This window comes from Ovis canadensis, chromosome 18 (assembly GCF_042477335.2).
Source record: "Ovis canadensis isolate MfBH-ARS-UI-01 breed Bighorn chromosome 18, ARS-UI_OviCan_v2, whole genome shotgun sequence".
Lineage (NCBI taxonomy): Eukaryota > Metazoa > Chordata > Mammalia > Artiodactyla > Bovidae > Ovis > Ovis canadensis.
In genome coordinates this window covers 48,346,632-48,357,580 of record NC_091262.1, presented here as the reverse complement: position 1 = coordinate 48,357,580, position 10,949 = coordinate 48,346,632, and positions in this window count along the sequence as shown.

The window sequence follows — 10,949 nt, the reverse complement described above, 5'->3', positions numbered from 1 at the left end:
TTTCCGTGGTGCCTCCCTTTCCACAGGGAAGTTCACTTTGGCACAGATAGACCTGTATTTGAAATCTGGAAGAAATCTTGTCTATCTGGAGGAAATCTTGTCTTGAAAATATTACTTTCTCTGTATTTTAGCTGGATTGTACATTAGAGTTTCACATGCATAATCTTGTTTGATTCCAGAAGGGCAATGTGAAATTGGAAGAGGCTTGGAGACCCACAGGTCCTGGGGTTTCTAGCCTGTGCTCCATTTAGTCCATGTCTGGAAGGGAGGGAGGGGAGAGACCCCTGGAACCGCCTCCTTTGTTATCTTACATGTGGAAGCATGAACCTCAGTTTGCAAACCGACGAGATGCCATATTTAATCTGAAAGACAGTTCATTGTGACCCCGATGTCTTGAATTCCTTAAAAAGCACCACCAGTGAATTGAGGATGATCAGTTCAGTTCAGTTCAGTGGCTCAATCATGTCCAACTCTTTGCGACCCCATGAATCGCAGCATGCCAGGCCTCCCTGTCCCTCACCAACTCCCAGAGGTCACTCAGACTCACTTCCATCAAGTCAGTGATGCCATCCTGTCATATCATCCTCTGTTGTCCCCTTCGCCTCCTGCCCCCAATCCCTCCCAGCATCAGAGTCTTTTCCAGTGAGTCAACTCTTCGCATGAGGTGGCCAATACTGGAGTTTCAGCTTCAGCATCATTCCTTCCAAGGAAATCCCAGGGCTGATCTCCTTCAGAATTGACAGGTTGGATTTCCTTGCAGTCCCAGGGACTCTCAAGAGTCTTCTCCAATGCTACAGTTCAAAAGCATCAATTCTTCGGTGCTCAGCTTTCTTCACAGTCCAACTCTCACATCCATACGTGATCACAGGAAAAACCATAGCCTTGACTAGACGGACTTTAGTCGGCAAAGTGATGTCTCTGCTTTTGAATATGTTGTTTAGGTTGGTCATAATATTTCTTCCAAGGAGTAAGCGTCTTTTAATTTCATGGCTGCAGTCACCATCTGCACTGATTTTGGAGCCCAAAAAAATAAAGACTGACACTGTTTCCACTGTTTCCCCATCTATTTCCCATGAAGTGATGGGACCAGATGCCATGATCTTCGTTTTCTGAATGTTGAGCTTTAACCAACTTTTTCACTCTCCTCTTTCACCTTCATCAAGAGGCTTTTTAGTTCCTCTTCACTTTCTGCCATAAGGGTGGTGTCATCTGCATATCTGAGGTTATTGATATTTCTCCTGGCAATCTTGATTCCAGCTTGTGCTTCTTCCAGCCCAGGGTTTCTCATGATGTACTCTGCATAGAAGTTAAAGAAGCAGGGTGACAATATACAGCCTTGATGTACTCCTTTTCCTATTTGGAACCAGTCTGTTGTTCCATGTCCAGTTCTAACTGTTGCTTCCTGAACTGCATATAGGTTTCTCAAGAGGCAGGTCAGGTGGTCTGGTATTCCCATCTCTTGAAGAATTTTTCACAGTTGATTGTGATCCACACAGTCAAAGGCTTGGCATAGTCAATAAAGCAGAAATAGATGTTTTTCTGGAACTCTCTTGCATTTTCCATAATCCAGCGGGTGTTGGCAATTTGATCTCTGGTTCCTCTGCCTTTTCTAAAACCAGCTTGAACATCAGGAAGTTCACGGTTCACACATTGCTGAAGCCTGGCTTGGAGAATTTTGAGCATTACTTTACTAGTGTGTGAGATGAGTACAATTGTGTGGTAGTTTGAGCATTCTTTGCATTGCCTTTCTTTGGGATTGGAATAGAATTGACCTTTTCCAGTCCTTGGCCACGGCCGAATTTTCCAAATTTGCTGGCATATTGAGTGCAGCACTTTCACAGCATCATCTTTCAGGATTTGAAATAACTCCACTGGAATTCCATCACCTCCACTAGCTTTGTTCATAGTGATGATTCCTAAGGCCCACTTGACTTCACATTCCAGGATCTGGCTCTAAGGTGAGTGATCACACTATGGTGATTATCTGGCTCATGAAGATATTTTCTGAACAGTTCTTCTATGTATTCTTGCCACCTCTTCTTAATATCTTCTGCTTCTGTTAGATCCCTACCATTTCTGTCCTTTATTGAGCACATCTTTGCATGAAATGTTCCCTTGGTATCTCTAATTTTCTTGAAGAGATCTCTAGTCTTTCCCATTCTGTTCTTTTCCTCTATTTCTTTGCATTGATCACTGAGGAAAGCTTTCTTATCTCTCCTTGCTATTCTTTGGAAAGATTTTCAACATCACTAATTATGAGGTATTAGGTTGGCGAAAAAATAACTGCAACTTCAAACTGAATTTTAAATCATTATAACTAGGCTCAAACACTTCTTTATTAATCATAATAAGAACCATTACTATCAATACATTTTTGCCACCAAGAAATTAGTTTATTTATTACTGTAAAGTAAAAATCCATGATTTTGGATTTGACCAACTTCAGAAACTATTTTCTACCTCCTGCTGGTTGTGGAAGTGCCTTCCCTGAAAAAAGTTGTCGAGATGCTTGAAGAAATGGTAGTCAGTTAGCAAGAGGTCAGGTGAAAATACTGGATGAGGCCAAACTTTGTAGCCCTATTCATTCAACTTTTGAAGAGTCGGTTGTACGATGTGTGATCAGCCATTGTCATGGAGACAAACTGAGCACATTCTGTTGACCACTGCTGGCTGTAGGCATCAGTTTTTGGTGCAGCTCATCTATTTGCTGAGCATACTTCTCAGACATAACAGTTTCACTTGGATTCAGAAAGCTATAGTGGGTTAGATGGGCAGCAGACTACCAAACAGTGATCACGACCCCTTTTTCGGTACACGTTTGGCTTTGGGACGTGCTCTAGAGCTTCTTCTCAGCTCCACCACTGAGCTGGTGGTCGCCAGTGTCATATAAAACCCACGTTTCATCCCATGTCACAATCCTATCTAGAAATGGTCCGTTGTTGTTGCATAGAGTAAGAGAAGATGACACTTCAAAATGATGATTTTTTTGATTTGCGATCAGCTCATGAGGCACCCACTCATCGAGCTTGTTTACCTTTCCAATTTGCTCCAAATGCCGAACAACCAAAGAATGGTTGACACTGAGTTCTTCGGCAGCTTCTCGTGTAGTTGTAAGAGGATCAGCTTTGATGATGCTCTCACTTGGTACTTGTCAACTTCCAATGGCCATCCACTGCGCCCCTCATCTTCAAGGCTCTCCTCTCCTTTGCAAAGCTTCTTGAGCCACTACTGCACTATACGTTCATTAGCAGTCCTGGGCCAAATGCGTGGTTCATATTGCAAGTTGTCTTTGCTGCTTTACAATCCATTTTGAACTGGAATAAGAAAACCGATCAAGGTGCTTTTTGTGTAACATCATTTTCCTAGTCTGAAATAAAAATAAATAAATATAGCAAGTAACAAGTCATTAGCAAAAAAAACATAAAGCAAGAAATGTGCATTAAAATGACATATGACATGACCATATTTAAGAATGTATTCCAATGTCAAACAGCAAAATGCAAAAACTGCGATTCCTTTTGCACCAACCTAATAAATGCACATCAAAATCACAATATTACCACACACGTCTTAGAATAACTACTGTCAAAAAGACAACAAATGATAAGTGTTAACAGGATGCGTTGAAAAGACAAAGCCAGTATACTGTTGTTAGGAATATAAATTAGTCCAGCCTCTAGAGAAAACAGTACCAAAGTTTCTCAAGTACTTAAAAATAGAATTACCATAGGATTCAGCAATTCCACACCTGGGTATATATCCAAAGTAAAGAAAAGCACTAATTCAATAAGTCATTAATATATGCACCCCAATGTTCAAAGAAGCATTATTTACAAAAGCCAAGCTATGAAATCAAGCTTGGCATCCATTAACAGAGAAGTGGATAGAGAAGGGGTAGCATATATATACACACAACAGTGTATACTCAGCCATGAAACAGTGAAATTTCCCCATTTGCAGCAACATGCATGGACCTGGAAAGTATTAAGTTTAGTGAACTCAGACAGAGAAGGAAAACTACTACACATTTTCACTTATATGTGGAATCTAAACTATAAAACAGTTGAACCAATTTAACAAAACAGAAACAGACTCATAGACACAGAGAACAAATTAGTGGTTACCAGAGGGGAGTGGGTGGTGACAGAGACAAGATAGTCGAAGGGGATTAAGAGGTACAAACCAGTAGGTATCAAATAACTAAGATGCATGGATATAATGGACAGCACTGGGAATATAGTCAGTACTATATAATAACTTTATATGGAGTAAAAACTATAAAAATATGGGATACTACCTTGTACACCAGAAACTAATACTGTGAATGACTATACATTAATTTTTAAAAAGTGACTAAATGGAAAAGAATTTATATCAGTTTCTTACATCAATTATTGACTATTTAAGGCAAAATAGTATTTAAGGCATATAGCGGAGAAATATATGACAAAGATAACTCAAAGGGTGAGAAGGAAGACAAGTGAAATATACCATTATGAGGTTCACATATGAGTGGGAAAAAAAAGTGAAAGTATTAGTTGCTCAGCCCTGTCTGATTCTTTGCAGCCTCATAGACCACCTGACCTGCCTCTTGAGAAATCTGTATGCAGGTCAGGAAGCAACAGTTAGAATTGGACATGGAACAACAGACTGGTTCCAAATAGGAAAAGGAGTATGTCAAGGCTGTATATTGTCACCCTGCTTATTTAACTTCTATGCAGAGTACATCATGAGAAATGCTGGACTGGAAGAAACACAAGCTGGAATCAAGATTGCTGGGAGAAATATCAATAACCTCAGATATGCAGATGACACCACCCTTAAGGCAGAAAGTGAAGAGAAACTAAAAGGCCTCTTAATGAAAGTGAAAGAGGAGAGTGAAAAATTTGGCTTAAAGCTCAACATTCAGAAAATGAAGATCATGGCATCCGGTCCCAATAGATGGGGAAACAGTGTCAGACTTTATTTTTTTGGGCTCCAAAATCACTGCAGATGGTGATTGCAGCCAGGAAATTAAAAGACGCTTACTCCTTGGAAGAAAAGTTATGACCAACGTAGATAGCATATTCAAAAGCAGAGACATTACTTTGCCAACTAAGATCGGTCTAGCCAAGGCTATGGTTTTTCCTGTGGTCATATATGGATGTGAGAGTTGGACTGTGAAGGCTGAGTGCCGAAGAATTGATTCTTTTGAACTGTGGTGTTGGAGAAGACTCTTGAGAGTCTCTTGGACTGCAAGGAGATCCAACCAGTCCATTCTGAAGGAGATCAGCCCTGGGATTTCTTTGGAAGGAATGATGCTGAAGCTCCAGTACTTTGGCCACCTCATGCGAAGAGTTGACTCATTGGAAAAGACTCTGATGCTGGGAGGGATTGGGGGCAGGAGGAGAAGGGGTCGACAGAGGATGAGATGGCTGGATGGCATCACTGACTCCATGGACGTGAGTCTGAGTGAACTCCGGGAGTTGGTGATGGGAGGCCTGGTGTGCTGTGATTCATGGGGTCGCAAAGAGTCGGACACGACTGAGCGACTGAACTGAACTGAACTGAGACTATAGCTGCCAGGCTCCTCCATCCATGGGATTTCCCAGGCAACAATACTGGAGTGGGTAGCCATTCCCTTCTCCAGGGGATCTTCCCAAGCCAGGGGTCAAACCCAGATCTCCGGCATTACAGGCAGATTTTTTACCATCTGACCCACAGGGGAAGCTGAAGGCATATCCTTCAGTGTAACAACTAAAATAATATATAGATGTATAGCGGAGAGCCAATAAAGAAGCCAAAATGAGACATAACAAAATAGAGCAGAAAAGCAGGGCAAAAGAATAGAGAATAAATCACACTGAGTTCCAGAAAGACCTTTCATAGCTTTTAGTCTGATAGGCTAACCTTCTCCCTTATACATTTTTCATTTGGACAAAATTTCCCTAGTGATTCTTTCATGTTTATTTTCCACATAAATGTTAGAGATTGTCTAGAACTTGTGGAACACTAGGAGAAAAAATTCAATAGGTTTCTTTTTAAAATCCCATTATATATATTATTTGTATAACCATATTCATATATTAACTTGGGAGAATCAGTACATTTTTGGTGTAGATCTATTGTGTTCGACTTCCCTGGTGGCTCACACAGTAAAGCGTCTGCCTACGATGCGGGAGACCCGGGTTCGATCCCTGGGTTGGGAAGATCCCCTGGAGAAGGAAATGGCAACCCATTCCAGTATTCTTGCCTGGAAAATCCCATGAATGGTGGAGACTGGTAGGCTACAGTCCACGGAGCCTTAAAGAGTCGTGCCGGGGTCCATCCCCACTGGATCCAGGGTGATTTGAAGGGGAGGCGGAGCGAGGAAAACTTATGTATTTAGAAAATATAAGATTAGATTAGGAAGAAATAGTACAGTAGGAAATTTAGGTGGAGAAAAAGAGGCTGAATAACTAGGTTTACGGGGAAAACCAATAAAACCTCGAGACAAGAGGTTTGCACCATCTACATTAGGCCACCGGCGCCCACTTGAATATCGTGCCCCGCCTTAGGCTCCCTTTCGCGTGGATCTTAGCAGCCAGGGCAAGTAAGTGGACGTGGTGAGCCTCCCCGCTCCAGATGGGAATTCAGCCAAAAAAGAGGAGAAAAGAATGGCATGGGTAAGCCCACCATCGATGCAAGACTCCAAAAACTTTATTTTTTAAAATCAGCTTATATACCCCAGTTGTACATAAAGAAATAATGCAATATGCAGAGTTATGCAGGGGCAGCAGTCCTGACCCTCATTGAGGCCAGGCTTTCTTTTTGCATAGCCTCACGTATTCAAAAGTTCTCAGGTGGTTTACATTATCTTCTGGCCAGGAGGCCTATTAACATTTTTATGGCTCTCTTCCTGGATAATTGTCTATCAACCAGAAAACTCCTTTTCCCTAGAAGTGTTTTTTCTTTACTCTGCATCACCCTCAAAGTACTAAATAAAGTTACATTCCTGTAGAACAAAAGTGCAGTGGGTTATAACAAAGAAAGTACTTAACTCAAAGATCTAATGTTACTAATACCAGGTCTACTACCTGTTTTTCTATATACCAACTAAAAGATATGAAAATTTGGCAGCAAGTATTGGCTCAACAAATGAAACCTTTAATCAGTCCTATTCTAATGATTTTGACTCCTCGGAAGCCCCTACATTCCTAGGATGTTTTAAGCTTCCTGTGCCTCCGGCAGTCGGGAGGCCGCAAACAATCACATGCGCAGCTGTACGAGTCCTGCCGGCAGGCTAGAAAGCCATCAGAGGGGTTTTGGGATTGAAACACCCTTTCAAATGCAGAAGACTAAAGCTCTGAGTTGACTTTTTCCAGAGAGTGTCAGAAGAGTGGAAAAGCAGAGTACAAAGGCCGGCAGACCTTGGTTTTTTGGGCACATGCTCAGGAAACACCAGGGGGAAAACCTGAGATCTGACTCGCTTTGCCCTTCAGATCTCTGCGGCATGACCTTGTCACGGGTGGGATTCCTTACGCTGGCTCCCGGCAGAGTCGGACATGACAGAGCGACTTCACTTGCACTTTCACTCTTTGTATTCAAGAAGTAAGACTATCTTGCTGTGTCTAAAGACTTCTCTTGTGTTTTTCAGAAGCAGGTTAACATTTTGCATGAATAGGTTTTTCACAATTCTGCTGAAGTTTTTCCTCAGCCTCATACCTATATTTGGTACTACTGTAACAGATTTTCCTATAAATTATATCTGAAAACAGGTTATTATTCTATATGTGAAAGGTACAGATTTCCTTTTAAATTGGAAACAATCTCAAGCTCATAGGCATGTTGCAATCACGATGCAAAAAGTTTTCCTCTCCAGAACCGTTTGCTAGTATAAGTTACTGAAATGGCACTCTATTGCTTCTCAAATACTATAGAATGTAATTCGTACAAATAAGGACATACATAGCCACCATCCAACTTTCAGGCCCAGGAAGTTAACACTGATGCCACAATCATCACCTAAAATTCAATGAAAAAACTAGCTCAGTAGCCTTAATAAGTTGACTTATCTGATCAGCATCTGCACAGATATATATAACCCATCTCTCACCCATCATCCCCAAGAGCATCCCCTGATTCCCACGCCCCAGGATCTGGTGACGCACATTAGGGAGCCCCCCCAACAATGCCCAGCTCACCCTATTTGTCCTGCTCTGATAAATCCCACCTGATTGCCCCCACCCCCGAGAAGGCCCCTAAACACCCTTGCTCAGAAACCAGGCAAACCTTGTGTGAACACCCTCCTTATCCCACGTGGGCATTGAATCTCCACTTCACGTGTATTGTTACCTGATCCGGGATGCCCAATGCAGGGTGTAGGGTGAGAAGTGTGTCCACACAGGAGAGAGGCCAGGCGTGGACACACGCTCACCCCACGTGGGCTTGGCTTGGACACCACGCCCTGGTTAACTGTGGCTCCCCTGCCAGAATCCGTATTGACAGTGGGCTTTGTTTCTTAATCCAAGGTTTCATTGCTTTAGAAGAGACTTGAGATCAAGGTGTTTAGGCCCCATGATGTTTTCAGTTCCATGACTCTCTCCACCTTTTCCTTTATTGGGACATGATCAGGACAATTTGGTTAGCAAATTGTACTGGGACATCAGAGTGCCATTCTCTGGGTAGTGGTGGGGGAATTCTGCTTAGCCTCCCTGGCACCCATTCTCACTTCACGGGGAACTCCCACCCCACAGGCTCTTCTTCCTTGACTGCAACACTCCTGTTTAATCTGCTGGGAGCTCTTGATTGCCTCAAACAGAGGGACATTGTAGAATAGATGCCATAGGACATCAAAAGTGAGGTAATTAGAAGAGCCCAGCTTGTGCCTGGCTTGCTTCTTAGCAGATGCTTATTCGGCAGAAAGCCAACAACATGTCATGTGTGAGGGAGACTGACAATCCCAGAAACAGAGGTGACTGGAGGTGCCTGATGGAGAGAAACCAACATGCCCAGTGAACAGCCAGCACCATCCACTGGGCATGAGTGAGCAAGACATCAGTAATTCAGCATCAAGGCTTCAAACCTCCCTGATACCAAGAGGAGCAGAGGAGTGCTATCCACACTGTATCCTGACCAAAATGCAGATTCATAGGTAAAACAATGTTGCTGTTTAAAAAAAAAAAAAAACAGAAATCTTAAAAATTAGGGCAGAAATAAATGCAAAAGAAACAAAAGAGACCATAGCAAAAATCAACAAAGCCGAAAGCTGGTTCTTCGAAAGGATAAATAAAATTGACAAACCATTATCCAGACTCATCAAGAAGCAATGAGAGAAAAATCAAATCAATAAAATTAGAAATGAAAATGGAGAGATCACAACAGACAACACAGAAATACAAAGGATCATAAGAGACTACTATCAGCAGTTGTATGCCAATAAAATGGACAACGTGGAAGAACTGGACAAATTCTTAGAAAAGTACAATTTTCCAAAACTGAACCAGGAAGAAATAGAAAATCTTAACAGACCCATCACAAGCATGGAAATTGAAACTGTAATCAGAAATCTTCCAGCAAACAAAAGCCCAGGTCCAGACGGCTTCACAGCTGAATTCTACCAAAAATTTCGAGAAGAGCTAACACCTATCCTACTCAAACTCTTCCGGAAAATTGCAGAGGAAGGTAAACTCCCAAACTCATTCTATGAACCCACCATCACCCTAATACCAAAACCTGACAAAGATGTCACAAAAAAAGAAAACTACAGGCCAATATCTCTGATGAACATAGATGCAAAAATCCTTAACAAAATTCTAGCAATCAGAATCCAACAACACATTAAAAAGATCATACACCATGACCAAGTGGGCTTTATCTCAGGGATGCAAGGATTCTTCAATATCCGCAAATCAATCAATGTAATTCACCACATTAACAAATTGAAAAATAAAAGCCATATGATGATCTCAATAGATGCAGAGAAAGCCTTTGACAAAATTCAACATCCATTTATGATAAAAACTCTCCAGAAAGCAGGAATAGAAGGAACATACCTCAACATAATAAAAGCTATCTATGACAAACCCACAGCAAACATTATCCTCAATGGTGAAAAATTGAAAGCATTTCCCCTAAAGTCAGGAACAAGACAAGGGTGCCCTCTTTCACCGCTACTATTCAACATAGTTCTGGAAGTTTTGGCCACAGCAATCAGAGCAGAAAAAGAAAGAAAAGGAATCCAAATTGGAAAAGAAGAAGTAAAACTTTCACTGTTTGCAGATGACATGATCCTCTACATAGAAAACCCTAAAGACTCCACCAGAAAATTACTACAGCTAATCAATGAATATAGTAAAGCTGAAGGATATAAAATCAACACACAGAAATCCCTTGCATTCCTATACATGAATAATGAGAAAGTAGAAAAAGAAATTAAGGAAACAATTCCATTCACCATTGCAACGAAAAGAATAAAATACTTAGGAATATATCTACCTAAAGAAACCAAAGACCTATATATAGAAAACTATAAAACACTGATGAAAGAAATCAAAGAGGACACTAATAGATAGAGAAATATACCATGTTCATGGATCAGAAGAATCAATATAGTGAAAATGAATATACTACCGAAAGCAATTTACAAATTCAATGCAATCCCTATCAAGCTACCAGCCATATTTTTCACAGAACTAGAACAAATAATTTCAAGATTTGTATGGAAATACAAAAAACCTCGAATAGCCAAAGCAATCTTGAGAAAGAAGAATGGAACTGGAGGAATCAACTTGCCTGACTTCAGGCTCTACTACAAAGCCACAGTCATCAAAACAGTATGGTACTGGCACAAAGACAGACATATAGATCAATGGAACAAAATAGAAAGCCCAGAGATAAATCCACACACATATGGACACCTTATCTTTGACAAAGGAGGCAAGAATATACAATGGAGTAAAGACAATCTCTTTAACAAGTGGTGCTGAGAA